Source organism: Lissotriton vulgaris, chromosome 11, assembly GCF_964263255.1.
Source record: "Lissotriton vulgaris chromosome 11, aLisVul1.2, whole genome shotgun sequence".
In the NCBI taxonomy this organism is placed as follows: domain Eukaryota; kingdom Metazoa; phylum Chordata; class Amphibia; order Caudata; family Salamandridae; genus Lissotriton; species Lissotriton vulgaris.
The window spans coordinates 371653571-371674322 of NC_141699.1; the positions used below are offsets into that span (position 1 = coordinate 371653571).

At 42.8% G+C, this 20752-nt stretch overlaps 1 protein-coding gene across 1 annotated transcript in view; it reads right to left on the reverse strand.

Annotated features, from left to right (window-relative positions):
- Positions 1-20752, reverse strand: part of ANKRD39 (ankyrin repeat domain 39) — a 120067-nt gene that overhangs the window by 71501 nt on the left and 27814 nt on the right. The window lies entirely within an intron of this gene.

Genomic DNA, 20752 nt, shown 5'->3' on the forward strand with positions numbered 1-20752 from the left:
GTAAACCGGAAGCGCCGGGACTGGATTTCTCTGCACGAGAAAGGCAGCAGCTTCTTTTCAGCGCGTCGAGGAAGGAGGGGGGACAGCGTCCGCGGGCAGCTGGAATCTGCTGGATGTCTTCGCAGAGGGACGGCTGCTCAGCTCCTTAAGCGTACTGCACCATAGGTCGCGCTTTAGCGGCGATAATGGTATCAGCAGCTTCACCACCACAGGATAGCAGGCTGCAGCGACAGAGTGCTAGATTTACCAACACAGGGTCATGCAGGCAGCTGGCATCAGCAACAGGCAACGAACATTGCTTAAGGCAACGTTGGTAATATTTATACCTGACAGGTGCCGGGTTTGACGCAAGTTTGCTGGACATAAGACGTCAATTAAAGATGTCACTAGGAAGTGATAGTTATCAGTTGCTCATTAGAGTTCCATTACTAATCAAAACATAGCAAGCGGGGATTTCCAGGTTTGCTAAGTTTTTATCTTGTTGAAGAACTCGGAGTGTTATCTAGGAATATCAGATAGTGACTGCTGCTCTGTCATTGCACTAATTGGTCGCAAAGGAAGTAGCAGAGAGTCATGCTGGAATGTGGCTCTGTTCGTGTGAGGCCAGAGATGACTTTTCAGAAAATCGCACTCGAACGGTTATGCCAATATAGGGAATAAATGGATTTATAGCCGAATAGGGGCATAAGGTCACAGTATCGATCAGGAACCTAGATAAACACGCAACACCCACTCCACGGGTTAATGTCCATCAAAATTACTAAAACTAAGCAATTAGATGCATGTGTAACATTGCCCACCCCAAAATACATAAATGCATTCGAAATAGGCGTACTAGTAATACATGGAATTTAGGTACTGCACGTTTTTTAAAGCATAGTAATCATTCAAAAATTATTGCATATGAAATCAATGAACGATTATGCATAAAGAATTACACATGAAGTATCTCTGACAGAAGAAATGCGAGATAAATCATCACATAAAAATGCATTGTAATAACATGTGTGCTAGAGGCTGGTGTAATGTTGTTATGTCTCTAGATGTGTTTAGAAATAGAAGTGTGAAGCTTCTGTTCTCTAAGAATAGTTTTTACGTTAAGCAAAGAATTGTTCGTGCCAAAAAAGGTCAATATTAGAAAAATTGTCCAATTCAAAGAATTATTGCTTGAACGGGGAAAAATATAAATTTCCAAAGCTTATTGCAGTTTTTGTTGATCAAAACTGAAGGCCGAATTCAGAGTTCATGGGAACACTGTGTGTCGGAAAGCTTCTAAAAGTTATTGTTTCTCTGTGGGTGAGAACATCGTATCAGACAGGCTCTCAAAGAATTGGTCTACAAATTCAGGTGATAGTTCAACCAAATTAGATAGCGCTGTAACTTGGCAGGTGTGAGAATGATTGCTGTCATCGAAGGCAGGACCAGCAATGCTCACAGAACGTTGTACCTGGATGATGTTGCTTTTGTCACTCGCTCCACTGTTACCACTTGGCTGTAGTACAGGAGTCTCCACAAATGCCGTCATCAGGATTGGTAGCCGCTGGGGACAACACAATGCGTGAGCCGTTATTGGACTGAGCAAAGTATCGACGTCCATTGGTACTGCTGATGGAAGTGAAAGACAGATGTCCAACACGCATTCATCGCCGCAAAGCATACACCGTAGCACAGGTAAAATGCAATTTTGCCATATCGGTCTGAATGAAAGGAACCAGGTCATGTTTAGATCTCTCAGCCTGGCTAATCCGAGGACGTTAGTTATCCTGTCCCGGTAGCGCATTGCTAGGATTGTCTCTTCCATTCCCATGGGAGCTATGTCTGAGCCGAGGCTTGCCATAACGTAGCAGGAGGGTCAAAAATAGAATCCCTGCGACGAGTCCCAAAAATAATGGTATGCCGCCAAAAATGGAGTGCACAAAATTAGGAAAGATTCCCAAAATCGCCTGGAAGGGTGTTAGCAGTCCCGTAAAGACTGTCTTAAATATGCCTGGGATGCTTGTCGCACTAGACATGTTAAGGAGTTGGCTGAACATTTCTACGAAATGCACGGGGCAATTTGTTGATAAAAGGTCATGAACTTCAGTAGCCGTCCTTGCGACTAGAAGATCATACGTCTCTTTAGATGACGTTATAGGCACTGTTGTCTGTAAAAGTACAGATTTCATTTTGCTTAAAGTATCAATTCGTATAGAATAGAGATTCAGACGAGGCCAGAGGGGAGTCACTATGTCTGGAGGCCCGCTCGGGAACAATGCTTGCATACAGCATTTGACCATGGACGTTACTTCTATTAGATAACTTTTCCCTGGCGTGAGGCCACAACATCTGTGATCCGTTCTAAGAATGTAACTCCCGTTTGCGAGTTGCATAAAGAAGGGCTCTATCTGAGTTGCAGGTGTGACTAGCTGGTGGCATGAAAGGTTGTTTGAATTTCCATCACATGCTCCGTGTAAATTAATACCCTGACACAAAAGTATACCGCTTAGTGAATGTTTACAGTTCTCACCACTAAGAAATACATTTTTGTCACTGTCACTATAGCAAGAATGAGTGTATGGTAATTTCCATTCAGATTTTACATATCCTTTACCCAATTGTTCATATTGGCCAGCAGGTATGTACTCAAGGCACTTTTTAAATCGGAAAGTTGTTATCGGAATTGTGATAATTCCGTGTATTATCCATTCAATGACAGGACTCTCTGACATTGTCAATGGTAATCTCTCGAGTTTTTCGATGCTCAGGATTGTATAGTCTGCTCCTTTCTGTGCCAAACTGATCTGTTTATCAGTAAGGTTAAAACTGGAAAATGATGACGTTGTGTTGATTAAACGCCAAGGCACATAGCCTGAACGAAGATTTTGCAGCGTCCAGCCTAGTTCTATAATAGAGCGTAATTGAGATTGGCCATGTTGTAACATTAGCAAATCTCTGTCTATCACATCAAAGGCAGAGGATACAATATTGTCCAACGAATATATTCTTGAAGACAGAGTCGTTAACCCATTGTCTACCACAGAAAGTGATTTCTCCAAATTAATACGATCAATTTCTCGTATTTTTTCAGCAGTTTCAATTTACTTTACTTTCCAAGCCTCGTTGTAAGCAGCATAGATACTGGTCGCTATGAAACGCTTTTGACGCTGTTTGCGTGGTCCAAGAATGAAATCGCGCAAATCAGCACCCTCTTTTAGTAAAGACAAGTGTTGCTTAATTTCAGCCAGTGTGGATGTTGTTAGCCATTCGAGGCAGAGTTTCCCTACACTGTATGTTGTTATAATCCCTGGATGTTGTCTCTGGGAATATCTAGGGTCTAATCTGGTCATTTTTAAACCCTGTGTTTTATTCAGGAATCTATCTTGACAGCTATTTGTGTCTGTAGGCCAGATTAACCACTTTTTCCAATCAGGATGTGTTCTGTTGAAATGTAAAATTTGTGACACGTCTAACTCAATATCTGTGGTTACATTTTCAGGTATTGGCTTTGGTATAGACGGTGTTCTAAGGTCTTTGATCTTAGCTAGGCCAAGACAAGATGTTTGGTGTATTGTGTCATTTAAAAATAACATTTGTTCTGGTATCATGCAGGTTCTGAATAGTGCTTCTATGCCTTGCACCTGCCAATCTTTTGTACCCCAGATTGTTTTCGTTTCAATATTATTTTTCCAATAATCAAAACCAAATGTCATCATTTTGTCATAAAATGCTTCTGAATATATCAATTTAGAATTTGTCAGCATTGTTTTCATTCCCGTTTTCTCTAACAGTTTATAATAAAACGTTTCTGCATCACTGGTGTTAAACCCTGAGAAGTATTTGAATTTCTCAAAAAATGCTTTAGAACTGCTTTTAGGTGGTGTAGAACAATGTTCCCATTGATTATACATAAAAACATTTCTAGGCTGTGCAGATTTATGCAAGTAGTGATCCCCATAGTGGGTGTAACAGAATAACTGCTCATAACTAGATGAACCTTGTAAATAATCATGATCTGTGAATCTAGCTGACATTACTAAATCAGACATCATGTCATTAATACTGTTAAAGTCCCAATCATCAGAGAATGTACTTGGTGTCACAAAGTCACTTAAGAAAACCTTTAGTTGATGAGGATACTTCAGGATTTCGACCGGACCATATATCTCATAGTCTGTTTTCTCCCATACAACCCCACCAGGTATTGGAATTGCTGTGACATTTACTGTTGACAGTTCTCTTTTCTTCACGCGGGATGATCTGTGTGGTTTCAGGACTAGGTTGATGTTCTGACTTGCTGTGTCCATTGTAATATATTTTCCTTCAATGAATTTTCCCAAACACAATACCATGATGAGCCAAAGCAGGAGGAAAAATACACCTAGACCGAACCAGAACTCTAGCCAAGGGGAAACAAGGTAGATTTTCTTCAGTTGATGAAAGAGTTCCGTTGCTTTTTCTTTAAAAGACTTTTTTGTTTCTGGCATCACTTCGGGGTCGTTTAAATCTTCAGAGAAGTTGTCGAAGTTGATGAAATAACCAGAGGCAGTTCTGTCAATTGATGGGATTGTTCTTTCAATCTGTCTCTCGGTAGCACTTTCTGATGCCACATCATTGTAGACTGGTGCTGTTTCTTGACAAACTGTTTCAATCTGTGTTTCAAGAGGCACGAGTTCCATGGCATTATTGCATAGTCCTTCATTGTGCACTGCAGGCTGATCGAATGTGATTAGTCTTTCAGTTTGAACCTCTTGGATTGTTGCAAGTTTGGGTATTCTGTTGTTTCTTGGGAGTCCACTGGGCCTACTGTTGATTATAGGCCACATGCTTGTGGTTTTACCAGATCGATAGACACAATTCTGTTCTCCTTTTTACCAGCAAGGGGCGGTAGCACAACTGATCTTGTTCCGGTGACTGCCAAGACAGGTACTGCTTTTCTGTAAGAAGGCCCAAATTCCTTCTTAACCGCGATCTTTTCTCTAACTATGAAATATGAAATACATTTGAACTAGATCCCCAATCTTTGGAATCCAGACAGGCCCTGCTGGGGCTGTTGCGGGTGGTGCCTCGTCAGTGGTACTAGGCTGTTGCTTTAACTTTACGTTGCTTAATGATTTTCTTGTTTCATTCAGTTCCTGTAAAACAGCCAAACGATCCTTTACATCAAAGTGCGTTGTTTCTTCTTGTACCACTGACATCTGACTATCGAGGTCCTGAACTCGCATTCTAATTCCGAACAATAGTTCGTATGGGCTGAAACCTTTTAGAGAATTTCTTGGCATGTTGTTAAGACTAGTCTGGACACTTATTAAATGTTTGACCCACCCAGCGCCTGAACCTAATACCTTCGCTGTTATAGATTGCTTTATGTCCCGGTTTTTTCTTTCTACCACACTATTCCCTTCGGGGTGCGACGGACAAGAATACCGCAACCCAATTCCCATGCTAGCCATGGCCTCCTTATAGGCTCGAGAGCTGAAAGCAGGACCCTGGTCAGAATGGAACGTGGTAATTGCGTATATGCCGATATGGACTCGCAAATCTTTTATAACCGTTATAGCGTCAGCCGAGCGCTGGGGCCTCATTTTTTTAAGTGCTTTTCGTCTTAATGGTGTACACTGGGACGCTCTTCTCTTCTTTGATTGCGCAGATAGACCGCCTTATGCTGTCTAGAAGGGATCCTGAAACTACACTGGCCTGTTCATTTCTGCGATCTCGGTTGCAGTTTTCACAATTTTGAGCAAAACATTGAATATCTATACTCATTCCTGGCCACCAGTACTCTGATTGTAATTCTTTCAGAGAGGCTTTGATTGTTTGGTGTCTCAGACCCAACCCCATGTGTGCTTCCAGTAAGAGGAAGCCCCTCCTGCTCCTGTTTGGAATTACTCTGTCCCCCACTCCAGGGATTCGAGCAAAAGGAACGGAGTTTGCATCGATTATGTATGCATAATTGAGTGGATAGTTTACGGGTAGTGCTGCACAGTCGCCTTTTACGGTCGTTTTTACTGCCAGCATGGTTTCTCCGTCAATGTATTTATCTGTACGCTTTTTTGTGGCTACGGAAGCCGGGTTAGTTGCTTCCGCGGTGGCTGTATTAGCCAATGAATTCCCTGCAACGTGAACGCCATCACGTTGAAGACTCTGTGCGTGAATCACGTGAGTCTTTTGTAGTTCTTTACTTAAAAGAGCTACCTTGTTCCAGAGCAATTTATGCTTTATTGTGGCACCTGTGTCATCTTTGTAGTCGTTTTCAATCCAACTCTGCAGTTTGTTATTGTAAGAGTTGACGCAAAAATGAGAATCTCACACTATAAGTGTCGGGAATTTGCGTTCTGCATTTTCAAGCGCCATCTTTAAAGATCTGATTTCAGTTCTCTGAACCGAACAGTTTCTTACAGATTCAGTTTTTGTTACTTTCGGTCTGAATTTACCGCACAGCCAACGACCTTTAATGATCGCACATGCTGCGTCGTAGGATTTTCTCTCTACGTCGAAATGCTGTACAGAGCGATCTGTATAGATTATACAGGCATATTGTGGGAGAGGCAGAATTTCGATTGGCAGAGGATATTCTTCTTCATACTCTAAATCATTCAGTTCTTCAAGTTGCGGGGCGAAATAGTATTTCACGTCTTCCGCTCCTAGAGAATCTATGCACTGTATCCATTTCGGATCCAGTGACACTGTAGGCAGGTTTACTGGGCTGAATAGCGCTTCGAAGGCGGATTCCGCTGTGAGGATGTTAATTGGTTTGCCGTGTGCTAGTTCTCGTTCATTTGCTAATGCGATTTGCACTGCGTTCACAGTTCTTTCTGTGTGACTGAATGTTTTTTCTGCTTGTGTGTACAAGTGAGATTTAATTGAAATTGGTACCTTTTCTCCCTCATTAGAGGTTAGGTATGTGAATCCGCATCTTCCTGGGATGACTCGGATTACAAGATCGATCGTGTTGTCACGTGTATCTAATTTTGTTTTTGCTAACATGTCTGTTTGCAGTGATCTCAAAATTTCTGTGTGTTTTTGAGTCCAATTGATTTGTTTTAAATCAGGTTTTATTAGTTCGTAGAGAGGTTTAACCCTCTCTGCGTAATTTAGAATGTAAGTTCTTCCGAAATTCAGAAAGGAATTTGTTCCCGTTTTACGGGTGTTTTACCAAGACATGACTGTATGTTCTGTGGTGTTATTTTATTTGTGTTCCCCTGGTGAGGGGTCAGCTGGTGTGAATTAACAGCTGGCTGGACTGTTGCAGTCTGAATTACATATTGGACTAATTGCCTATGTATTTTTATTAATGTGTTTAGCTGTACTAACAGCTCCCCAGCCCTCTCTTCTAACGCCAACGAAGCCGCCTCCAACCTCACCCTTTGGCTATCCAACACCGCTGACACCTTAGCACCACTGAAAAAACGTCAACACAAACTTGGAAACAAGAAGGCCTCATGGTTCAACGATGATCTCAAGAAGTCCAAGAAACTGTGCCGCTCCCTTGAAAAGGCCTGGAAAAAAGACCCATCCGCCAGCAACAAGGACACCTTCAAAAGCGCCACCCGTACTCACCACCAACTAATCCGAAAAGCCAAGAAAACAGCATTCAAGGACCGACTTGACAACAACGCCCACAACAGCAAGGAACTTTTCAACATCGTCAAGGAATTTTCCAACCCCTCAGCCAACTCCAACGACATCACCCCCTCTCAAACCCTCTGCGACTCCCTAGCCTCTTTTTTCCACAACAAGATTGCTGACATCCACAACAGCTTTGACAACCATTCCGGAAGCCAACCCACCCTACCATCTGCTGACCATCTTCCCCCCGTAAACACCCTTAACGCCTGGAACCCAATCTCCACTGAGGACACCACCCGCCTGATGAATTCCATCCACTCTGGATCCCCCACAGACCCATGCCCTCACCACATCTTCAACAAAGCAGACTCCGTTATAGCTCCGCACCTCCGAGACGTCATCAACTGCTCCTTCAACTCCGCCACCTTCCCGGAAGACTGGAAACACGCTGAACTCACCGCCCTTCTGAAAAAACCAACAGCAGACCCCACCGAACTCAAAAACTACCGCCCCATCTCGCTTCTTCCATTCCCGGCCAAAGTCATCGAGAAAGCCGTCAACAACCAGCTCGCCGCCTTCCTCGAAGCCAACAAATCACTCGACCCCTCACAATCTGGCTTCCGAGCCAAACACAGCACTGAGACCGCCCTCATCGCAGCAACAGACGACATTCGAACACTACTGGACAACGGAGACACAGTCGCCCTCATCCTCCTCGACCTTTCTGCAGCCTTCGACACAGTCTGCCACAGCACCCTTCTACAACGCCTCAGAAACATCGGAATCCAAGGAAAAGCACTGGATTGGATCACCTCGTTCCTCACCGGAAGAACCCAGAGAGTCCGCCTCCCACCATTCAAGTCAGAGGCCACTGAAGTCATCTGCGGTGTACCTCAAGGATCCTCACTCAGTCCCACCCTCTTCAACGTATACATGAGCCCCCTCGCAGCCATCGCCCGCCAACACAACCTCAACATCATCTCTTACGCGGATGACACTCAACTGATCCTTTCTCTCACCAAGGACCCCAGCACCGCCAAAACTAACTTACACGAAGGAATGAAAGAAGTCGCCGAATGGATGAAACAAAGCCGTCTGAAACTGAACTCAGACAAAACAGAAGTCCTCATCTTAGGTACATCCCCCTCTGCATGGGACGACTCCTGGTGGCCGGAAGCCCTCGGAAAAGCACCCATCCCGACAGACCACGCACGGAACCTTGGCGTCATCCTGGATTCTTCACTCTCAATGAACAGACAAGTCAGCGCCGTATCCTCTTCCTGCTTTAACATTCTTCGCATGCTCAGAAAAACATTTCGCTGGATCCCCTCCGAAACAAGGAAAACAGTCACCCACGCTCTAGTCACGAGCCGACTGGACTACGGAAACACCCTCTACGCAGGGACCACCGCTAAACTCCAGAAGAAACTACAACGAATCCAAAACGCCTCAGCCAGGCTTATATTAGACATCCCACGCAACAAACACATCTCTGGTCACCTCAAAGACCTCCACTGGCTACCCGTCAATAAGAGGATCACTTTCCGACTGCTCACCCACGCACACAAATCACTCTACGACATCGGACCAGATTGCCTCAACTCCCGACTGTCCTTCTACACCCCCTCCCGCCAACTTCGCTCTTCCAGCCAAGCCTTCGCCACTGTACCTCGCATCAACAAGACCACCATGGGAGGCAGATCCTTCTCATTCCTGGCTGCTAAAACATGGAACTCACTTCCCGCTTACCTTCGCCTCACCCAGAATCACCTAGCATTCCGAAAGCAGCTTAAAACGTGGATATTTGACAAATAATCCTCCTCCCCTTCCTAAGCGCCTTGAAACCCTCTGGGTATGTAGTGCGCTATACAAATCTCTTGACTTGACTTGACTTGACTTCTCTTGACATTCTTACAATGTCAGGATGTGGTGTGTAGCTGGCTAGAACCGGCCACGTTGCTCCTGGTCTTCCTAGAGGACCGAGCCTAGTTATGTGATCATTGTGTTTTACGGCGCCATTAAACCAGAGCAGGTGCTCTTGAAATTTAAGTGGGATTTCAATCTCCTCGAAGGGAGCGTAGTCTCCCGGAGGTTCCTCTATTTTGTAATAGTGAAACTCTTTTGTTCTAGCGTTTACCGCTGGAAAGGTTATCCATGAATAGAATACCTCTGTCTGCCGATACTCGTGAGCCTCTATCACGAAAATTACTGTACCACCTTGAGGTGTCAGTCCGTTTTCTATAAGTTTTAAAGTTATAGATCTTCTTAAGTGAACCGGGATGATAATAGCATCCGGGTCTGCTTGTTCGGGACCTTGCTGAGTCGCATCTACTGCGGCCCCAGAGGTTCCGTTATTTTCTACCGACATTTGTTAAAATGCAAGGTTTGCAGAGTAGGTCTCCAAGGAGACAAAGATTAGGTGCACAATATTTTGGAACACTGTATCCTTCAACGTTGAATAAACCAGAGCTTTACATAGGAATCTCTTCCTACTAAGGTCGGGCGGATTTTAACCTTTCACCCACTCCAGACGTCTATTGGAGTATTTACGGGAGAAAGGGGTCTGTGTGAAATATGCACGACTGAGTTACTCTACTGTCTTGCGTTAGTTTATCGCCTTACCAAACGTTGGGCGCCATGTAGTGTAGTTCCTAGTTTCCCACTAGGCCCTGCGCATTGGAATAACATAAACAGTAGTATCGACGTGGAACTGCAGATATTCCAGGCCTCCACTGACTATGCTAAACTTAATTGGGTTGTGTTACCAACTAGCTCAGAGGTCACTGGAAACTTTCTTCTCTGCATAGGAAGTGATCAGCTTCCTTGGCACAGACAAGAAGGGATTCAGTTTTCCAACAACCGTGCAACATGACAACTTTGCTCCTCAGATCAAGAGTCAATCTCTAGGGTCGTGTGAAACAATAGACATGTATTTCACTCAGTCAGTCTAGTGCAGTTTACTTTCACGAGATGTAGAGAATAGAGAGACGGGCGTGTATCAATAAAGGTTAACATTTATTGAACAGTCTTTCTTCTCGTACAAGAGAAATGTATTGCCACAATTGCAATAATTGTTATTATAAAAAGTACGTACAGTAAGATCAGTATTGCGAAATAGAACTGTAAAAGCATTGATATGGTTTCTTAGCCATACAATGGTTTAAAAGTAATAAAACATATATACAGTCATATATACATTAGGCTAACATACTCAACTGGTGCTTCTAACTAAGCCTACCCCAGTGTGCCTGACCTAAGCCTAACACGTGAAAAGGGGAGTAAGTAAGTAGCTTAAGTTAAGTTGGTTTTGCCAAGGTTTGTTTCAAGAATTCTCGTCTAAGGGTTTAGTCAACACCATACCTCTGAATAGAATGATGGAGGATTGGTATCTCCTTCAGGGGTCTCTCTCGATATCCCAGTCACCCGCGAGGGTAAACCGGAAGCGCCGGGACTGGATTTCTCTGCACGAGAAAGGCAGCGGCTTCTTTTCAGCGCGTCGAGGAAGGAGGGGGGACAGCGTCCGCGGGCAGCTGGAATCTGCTGGATGTCTTCGCAGAGGGACGGCTGCTCAGCTCCTTAAGCGTACTGCACCATAGGTCGCGCTTTAGCGGCGATAATGGTATCAGCAGCTTCACCACCACAGGATAGCAGGCTGCAGCGACAGAGTGCTAGATTTACCAACACAGGGTCATGCAGGCAGCTGGCATCAGCAACAGGCAACGAACATTGCTTAAGGCAACGTTGGTAATATTTATACCTGACAGGTGCCGGGTTTGACGCAAGTTTGCTGGACATAAGACGTCAATTAAAGATGTCACTAGGAAGTGATAGTTATCAGTTGCTCATTAGAGTTCCATTACTAATCAAAACATAGCAAGCGGGGATTTCCAGGTTTGCTAAGTTTTTATCTTGTTGAAGAACTCGGAGTGTTATCTAGGAATATCAGATAGTGACTGCTGCTCTGTCATTGCACTAATTGGTCGCAAAGGAAGTAGCAGAGAGTCATGCTGGAATGTGGCTCTGTTCGTGTGAGGCCAGAGATGACTTTTCAGAAAATCGCACTCGAACGGTTATGCCAATATAGGGAATACATGGATTTATAGCCGAATAGGGGCATAAGGTCACAGTATCGATCAGGAACCTAGATAAACACGCAACAAACCATAAAAACAGCCTCTAGCACAACTATATAAGTAACTTGGAAAAGAATTCTGCCCCACCTGAAGGAGAAAAATTATATATTAAAAATCCTGCTCCTGAGTTTCACACCTAAAATGGCTGCTCAAAGCTGCATTTTTAACAGCCACCTGTTATGTTATGTTATTTGGATATGTAGAGCTTGACTTATCATCCGAAGGGTATCCAGGCGCTGGAGCAGGTTTGTAGGTTATCTGCTGGGTGGCCCTGATCTGTAGCTAGAATTGCAGATCAATGTTCCTGTTAAAATGGCAGATTTATTCTACACCTAAAATGGTCTCCTATGGAATACCAAAATCTGCTGGTAGGTTGCACCTAAAAACCAGAGGCGTCTCGTCCATTGAGGTAGAGGAGCGTCTCCCCACTGCTTTTCGCGGTAAAAAGGAGAAATAAAATTATAATAACTTGACATTTTTATCATTTTATTTTTTCCTGCTGCAGCATCTTGGTGGGGCAGATCTACTCTGCTCTCAGAGCGGGGGAGAAAAGCAGAGAAGAAGCCAGGAAGAGGGCAGAGAGGACGGAGGACACGCGGCGGTTGGCCAGGCTGGCTGTTAAGTTATTTCCTATTTCTTAAACCCCCCTTTCCTACTCCCCCTCTTATCTCCTCCCTGCCCCACTGCTGCTTCCCAGGAGCAGCCCCCACTACCTAAAACTGTCACTAAACATCTACAATTCAGCATCAAGTCTCAAGGGGCAAGAAAAGTGTTTTTTTTCTGCAGACTCAAATAATTTGTAAGGTCATCCCAAACCTTCGTACCCTCAGGACTAATATATAAATTTATCAAGAAGGCTCGGAAAACATATAAGAGTAAGTCACATGGCAGGCTAGTTCCAAAGAAAGGCTTGTTGGGGCTGAGGCAGTAAGTTACACAACAAGCTTGTGTCTTTGAAAGGTTGATAGCGCAAAGGAAGGGTCAGCCATATGCCAGGCTTCAGCTTAATATAGGAAAGACTCAGGTTGTGGTTACATAGCACCTATTTACATGTGAAAAATGTTTGAGAATTGTCCGCATCTTCATGTCAGAGTGAGAACTTTCTTTGTAGGTCCGGCCTGTCTACCCAATACACCCTTGTTACTACAGACTTTATAATTAAGCCAAAGACAGAAACCCCAGAATTACATGCAAAAGTGCAGCAAACATAGGGCAGTTGGAGCCCCTGGCTTGTATCCTTAGGCAGCGGCATGCTCAGTCAGCGATCGGGTTTCCACAGCGACTTTTGGCGGTGTCAATGTACGCCGATGATATGGTCCTAAATGTCCATGATCCTGAAGTCCACCTCGAGAAATCGATACGGGAATATATTAGATTTGAATAGTACTCTGGGTTGGGGATAAATTGGGACAAATCTGTGGTGATTGCGCTAACTGACTGTACCAAAAAGGTGCAGTTGGAATACCCTGTGATATGGAGTGATGAACTTGTTAAATATCTTGGTGTGTGGGTGCACAAAGACCCACAAATTGTTGTGCGCGAAAATGATGGGACTGCTATAAGTAAACTCGAAGACAAAGTTGACAGATGGCTACAGCTTCCATTAACGTTTGCAGACAGAGTGCCGTTGATAAAAATGTTGGTCCTCCCGAACTTTTTATATTTATTTGTCAATATTACCGTTATCTTAAGACAGAACTTCTTTACCTCATTGCGCAGTATACTAACCACTTTGGTCTGGGGAGGAAGAAAACCACATATTAAATGGGAGGTTCTGATGCTGCCGTACAAAATGGGTGGATTTAGTGTGCCAGACATGAAACTGTATTATTTGTGCACGCAAGCACAATAGGAGTCACATTGGCAGACTGCGCTGCTATTCACGCCACATGTGGCGGTGGAGGTGGGTGCTGTTCATCCGATACTGCTACAAGCGATGGTAGTTAACAACACTACAGTATTCGAAAAGGATGAAATTGACACAATACACTGCACACGGCATGCGTGGAATTAACTTGGGAGAAGAGCTGGGAGATTGCCATTGTATGCACCGGCTATACCGTTGCTTTACCATGGACAACTTTCTGTGACATGTGAAATGGGGCTGTGAAAGTTTTGCAGTCTATGAATAAACGCACTATGTGAGATATATACTCAGGTGGGGAATTTCTCAACTTGTCAACATTTGTGGGTGATTGGGTTGGCTCTCTTATCGCTACCTTTATTTATAGTAGGCTGAGGTCTGCTATTAAAGCCTTGCACCCTAGCTATCCTGCGGAGCCCCCTTTGCTTGCGGCCTTGCAACATACAGATGAAGTGGATGTGAGGGTGGGGCCGATGGATACATGGAATGCTATCTTACCGCAGGCTTTGACAGAGGATGAATGGGGCATCTGTTGTAAACTGAGGGGTCAATTTACTGCTAAAGGAAATTTGCGTTTAATTCATTATAAATATATCCATCAAATATATTATACGCCCGTTCAACTTGTTAAATATGGGTTGAGAGATTCAAATCATTGTAAACGCTGTGGGGCTGAGGCAGCTGATTTTCAGCATTTGGCATGGGGTTGTGGTAAAGTGGCGGAGTTTTGGGGGAAGTGACTGAAGCGCTAACAGCTATGGTGGGTGAACCTGTGCATTGCACCATGACTATCTGTCTGTTGGGCAATGTACTGAATTTTAAATTGTGCAATCGCAGGCTGGCAGCTCTGGCGTTATTATTGGCCAAACGCAGGGTGTCGCTGCATTGGGATGGGAAACCTGCATTTCAGCAATGGCTGAAGGATCTAGCGTTCTGCCGTGACCAACTTCTGTGCTATTGGGAGGAACTACCCAGAGCAGATTTTTGGGGTCCCCTTACTACATATCTTTTAGCTCAATCACCGGACTGATGGTCTTCTATATATGTATGTAGTAGTTTGAGATATATTCATAATGTCACTGTTCAGAAATATCACATGTATATGTGGGAGATCTGCACTATATTGTGGATGGACTGTTATGTACCTGTGTAACCTGTACTCTGCACTGTATTATTGATACATATGTCACTTGATACTTTTTTATCATTTCTGAAACCTTAAATAAAATTTTTAAAAAACACAGAAAAATAAACATAGGGCAGTTAATATTCCCTTCCGTTAATTATAAGTCGGTAAGTATTAGAGGGGCATTGTTTCCCAGAACCTCTAAAACTTCTTTACATGTAGCGGCTGTCAATTTTGCCAAACCAAGGAGAAAATATTTAGTTACAATGGACGGAAATGATATAGACGCACTTTTACAGTTGAGGATACCGCGTTTTTATTCTTGCAGTACAATACAGATCCTCCTGTGGACGCGTTTATAATTCAAATACAGCACTGAACTCTGTCAATGAGATGAGAACAATTCTGGAACAAGTTTTGTATATTTGTGCATGCTACAAAAACTATAACCAATATCAATTGAATTGATGTTAATGGAAGTGGAGGCAGTCTAAAAAACAGACAATAAAGTTACTTGTACAATATTGGATGGCGCACGTTACAAAATTACTGGAATTGCCTTTGTTCTGTAAATTAATAATTGCAAGATTCTAAAATAAGCATTTATCAGCGTGCATACCCCAGCCTTGGTTCATCATCTTAATGCTGAGTCTGGAGAAAAAGGGAACTTTAATTGAGTAACACGTGAAATGACTTATATGTTTTAATTGCAGACAACTTGAGAATCTTACACACAGAGATCAAGAACCATCAGCTGCAAAGAACGGTCTAGTTTTTGTGCTGAAATAGAGATCTAGGAGGCCTAATTTGGGAAGGCTCACCATGTATAGCAGAATGCTGTGCAATTAGCCGAGCCAGTCCCAGAGCTGGCTGGCACTTCTGAGTCCAGAGGTAGATTGTGTTATTCTGCACCCTATCAGGTCAGGCCTTCAGCCCAGTCATTCTTTATCTCTACCAGCAATGCGTTTATAATCACTAGTGCATGTCGGTCTCTTCTTGGCCGATTCTGCAAGTCACTACATCTCTGCTTGATGACATAAAAAGTGTCATTATGTTTTCTGTCTTCACCAGGACAGACTCCCCATGATTATAGGTAGAAGTGCCTTCCTAGCATACTTATACCATGGAACCACATGAGCTCCAGTAGATTGTGGTGCACGTTCTGATCTATCGCCAATCAGAAGAGGTTCTAAGTGAGCTTCCCAGCCTTCCAGATAAATGTATGTCATTACCATGACCTAGTACCACAGAAGATGGTAGAGCAGGTCCACCACACTCCAGGTCAAACACTGTATTAATCAGAACAGTGTCATCATTAATCTGTCCAGGACTCAATCTCCCTCTGCCAGTATCCACTGGAAGTGCAGTTCTTTGTGTAAGATACATAAGACCCTTCAGCATGATGATGCAAGATGACGGAAGGACTAGTATGGACATAACTTAGCTGCTCTGTCAAAAACTGCCTTTGTGCTATGCTCATTGGACCTTGCAGGGTCATGAATCAAGTTGAACTCTCAGGAACAATTTTCTCTTTTTATACAAGTGGTTAATAGTTAATGGACTTATCTTGGGAAGCTTATTCTCTCTTTAGGCCATGGGTACTCACAAATATTTTACGTGGGGCCGCAAAAATATGGTCTGTGGTGTGCATGAGGGATGCATTTATGTCAGCTGGGTGGGAGTAGGGTTTTGTGAGGCAGTGGTGGGGGGTAAGGTAGATGAAAATAAAAGCATGTCGAAGGTGTGGTCAGTGAGTCATGGGGTTATTTTGAGGGTTCATTCCATACTGCCCTCTAAATTAATCCTCTAGTTGAGTAATAGATTTGACAATACTGTGCTATGCAGTATCTGAATCGCTTTCCCTCTACTGCACCTTGGGGTAAGCCTTCTCTACGTGCAATCACTACAGTGGGAGAGACAAGTGTTAAAAAAAGCAACTTCATTATTGAATTGGAATAAGATATAATTGCACAATATGAAACCAGTACACCTACAATCAATCTCGGCTTCCCAGCTTGACCAAACTGTGTGATTCTGGGCAATTGTTTTGTTTTATTTAACTTTGCCTCCCTTTTCTTCATTATCACATGTAAGAGCAGCAATGTGTTTTGTGGATATGCACTGCACAAAAGATTCTCTTGTGTGTGTTTGATTTAATTAAACTATAATGTTGCCCCTGCATAACTGCATTCCTGGCCACCTAGAGGGTTCGATGTGACAATTAACTTGCCTCTTAGTTAAGTAGTGGCCTTGTCATCAGGGTGGGAGGAGGCATAAATGTTTATATGTTAATTATTTTAAACGATCACTTTAAAAAAATACTTTACAGTTCACTGATCTAATTTAATGCTCTAAGGTGAAACTGTATGTTAATGAAATACATTTTTTTGAATTTTGAAGAGACTTTATCATTTTTATACACGTTTGTTTAAAAAAAATGTGTTCCTAAAGTTAAGTGATGCATGATTCCTTATTAATTTTGTTTCTACTTCAGTTATCATGTATATAAATGCTTGCCCGTTTATTTAACATCTTTCTGAAACGTAGTGCTGTCTTAAGTAAACAGCAGCCAAGTGCGATGGAACCTCATGTGACGGTCAGGAGGGCCACAAGTGGCCGCGGGCCGTACTTTGAGCATCAGTGCTCTAGACCACGGAAATACAGCAGACAGTGACACATCTGTACTGGCTTCACTGTAAAAGCATGCCTTTTTCAGCCAGTATCTAAATAAGGCTAACATGGAGCCCAGCCTATACAGATACTTCTGATAGGGACGATTCCTCTTCTCTAAATGGGCTGCCAGAGCTCCAGGTAGCTCAAATGCCACTTCAGTGATACACACAATCTCCAGACAACACAGCTTCGTCCATTTCTTTGCATTTGAGGTTTTTCCCTTGTGCACAGAACATTTTTTTAGCTATTATTTACGTTTATATTGCCTAAAAGTTAGTAAGGCAAATCGAACTGTACCATATTCTGTTGGAACTTGGGATTACTTTGCCCTATAACTCCTAGATTTTAGGTGCCACATTTACTGGCTTTGTCCCTACCCTGAAGAAGGTCTTGTTGACTTTCCCCATAGAGTTTAAACATTAACTTGTCACAGATAGGCTGAAAGCTACTGCTCTAATCTATTTTCCACATGACCTCCCACACCTGGGACACTGTTTACAAACAAATAGAAATGTTAAAAAAATATTTTCGAAAAGGCCATGTCAAAAAAGAACAGCTGATCACCTATCACTTTCTCAATGCTAAAGCTAATCACTCATAGTATTATATTAATTTTCATATTAAGAACAGAGATGTTAATGTTTGTCTGATATTATTTTAAGCACAAGAGCTCATGCTTCCTGTTGCCAGCTTTCAGGACAAAGTATACTGAAGGCTGACACCAAATTGAGAAAGTTGCTTGTGCATCCAGCTGAAATCCTCTGTACTCCAGTCAGGCTTGGAAGTGGAGGAACTAACCGAGGCATATGCCTCAGATCACCAGACCTCTTCTTGAAATGTTCCTGGAGGGAAAGGAATAATCCCAATAACATCTGCCCGGGTACTAGATCATACATTATCAATAGCATTGTTTCATTCCCTGCATGGATAGCAAGGGTTGCCTTTGTCACTCTTTAGTTATTTATGAATTCTTACAAACCACACTTGACACAAGGTTATCAGCGTGCAGTACATAAAATAATGGTGATGCAGTGCAATACCAAATTGCATAGAACCAGAAAATGTTTTATAGTCACTTCTACAACCAACAGGGAAAGCGAAACTGGATGAATGAGGATTGGAAGGTGCAAGCAGTCGGTGTATAACAAGGAAAATAGGAGGAAGAGATGGATCCTCTTAACATTGTACACAAAAGCAAGATCTGTAATAAGCAGAAAGGTGAAGATAAAGGCGTAAGGGAACTCTGGTTAGGCATATACTACACTCAACAGGAATGTAAAGAGGACAGCAGGATGGAGTAGCCACGTACTATACAGAAGGGAGATAGGTGACTTGTAAGGACAGCGAGGAGCATTAAATAATTAAGGTTGACATAATGCATGGATCAAAGAATGAGAATGAGTCAGTGGTAGTTATTTAGCTGTTGGGCAAAACAAGAAAGGTTTAGTCTGGCTTTCTCTAAAAGGTAATTAAGGAGTCAGATTGTCTGATTTCGAATGGAAGCAAGTTCTAAATTGTTGTTGCAGCACCGAAAAAGCCTGGAGTGGCTGCTATTTTGTTTTAGATTTTTTCTTTCCCTCAGCGGTGTGCTTTGTAGACTTCTTAAGCTTTAGTTCCCTCAGGACTTTTTGATCATAGATAGCAGGAATTCATGTTTGTTCATGGCTATCGCCTCGTAGTGCTCCTTCTAATACTGTACTCCTTTTTCCACCAAATTCACAGATCTCAGCCTGGTGGCTACTTCTAATGTAGAGTCCAACTTTTCAACACAACATAAACATAGCCAAAGGTGAAACCAGGAGCATGTGTCATTTGTAGAAGCATGGGTGTGGATGCTGATAATTTGAAAATGGCTTTTCTTTCACAGGTGGTCTAGCAACACCAAGTGAGGAAAGCCTTGTCCAGCGCTACATCTTGAATTATAGGAAGCTGCAAACCTCCTCCTTTATGGACAGGATGACCTTCTCTACGATTCGCTTTCTATCACCACATCTTCTGAAATGGATGAACTAGAATGCAAGTGGTTTCGAGCTTCTAGAATCCAGGAGAGTGTTTATACCTGTTGATTTTTAAAGTGGAACTGTCACAGAACAAAAAGCTCAAAGGCTCTACATGTATGGTAAGAATCTGATCAAAGGTGGTGCTTGAGCACGAGCACAGATGTGTAGGATTGCAAGGCTCTGTCAAAATGCATGTCATGTTTTTCATATTTTTCTAAGGATTCCCAGCTCCATTTGGAGGGTATATTCAATTAGCAGGAAAATCTTTAAAGACGCAATGCTGAATGAATAAAATATACTAAACATAATCCTTTCTCTGGGCTTAGGCCTTTAGCATCCCCTAATCACAAAACACACCCTTCCCGAACTGGATTTCACCCATACATAGAATGTTCACCCGCTGGTAAACAAAAGAGGAACAAACTGGCAAGACTAACTTCAAAAGAAGGAGTGGGGCCTTTGAGTGGGTAAAGCAAAGTACTCTCAAGCTCCTAGTCTTAGGTAGTTTTCTCATTACTCAAAGATCTCTGCAGCATTATCTTTTCCATTACCGAGTTCCTAGTGTTGCTTTGAACTTTTATTTTTGGTCCCTTTGAACTTTTATTTTTGGTCCCTATTCAAAGGCGTAGGCCACTGGTGGGCATTACAACTGTGTGGCCTCACTGGGCACATGGTCCTTGATCACAGGAAATAAAATAGGTATGGAAGCTTTGTTCATGAAGCCTATCACCGTTGTTTACTCTTCTTATTTCACTTTTTGGGGAATGTGCAAGCTGTCCAGTCATATTTATAGCGATTTAGCGAGCACTGTAATACCCACAGAAGGACTAAAAGAATTTGTAAATCTTTCCTGAAGTAATAATGAGCAGTGGTAGACCTCAGACTATATGTCAAAGAATTCCACACAGATGAGTCCAACACTGAGAAGCCAGGTTCACCCATATGGACCTTATAAAATCTAGAATTGTGTATGAGTAACCGGTTTAAAGAAAGGGGTATTCCAATCGGTCTAAGCGAGCAGTTGGACATACATTTAGCTGTTACTAAATAGTGGGAGTGATGAACAATGCATAGACCTTTGAAAAAGATACAAGGGATGCACAATGCATAGCATGTTCAAACAGATTCGAGCTTGCATGGGCAACGAATGTAAAGTTGTTTAAACTGGAACAGGACCAACAAAACTGACGGTCACAAGTGACAGTGCGAATAGCTTGATTTTGTATAGATTGAAAGAAGACACCAGTACATTAATCTACTCTGTATCCAATCAATGCCGTATAGTAGCATGGGCGTTATATTCAGAAAGATAAGGAAGAATAGGCCAAATTTCCTAACATGAAAGGTGCACAATGATAACAGAGGCAACTTGACAATTCATTTGAACTGAAAAAAATCGAGTTCTAATCCT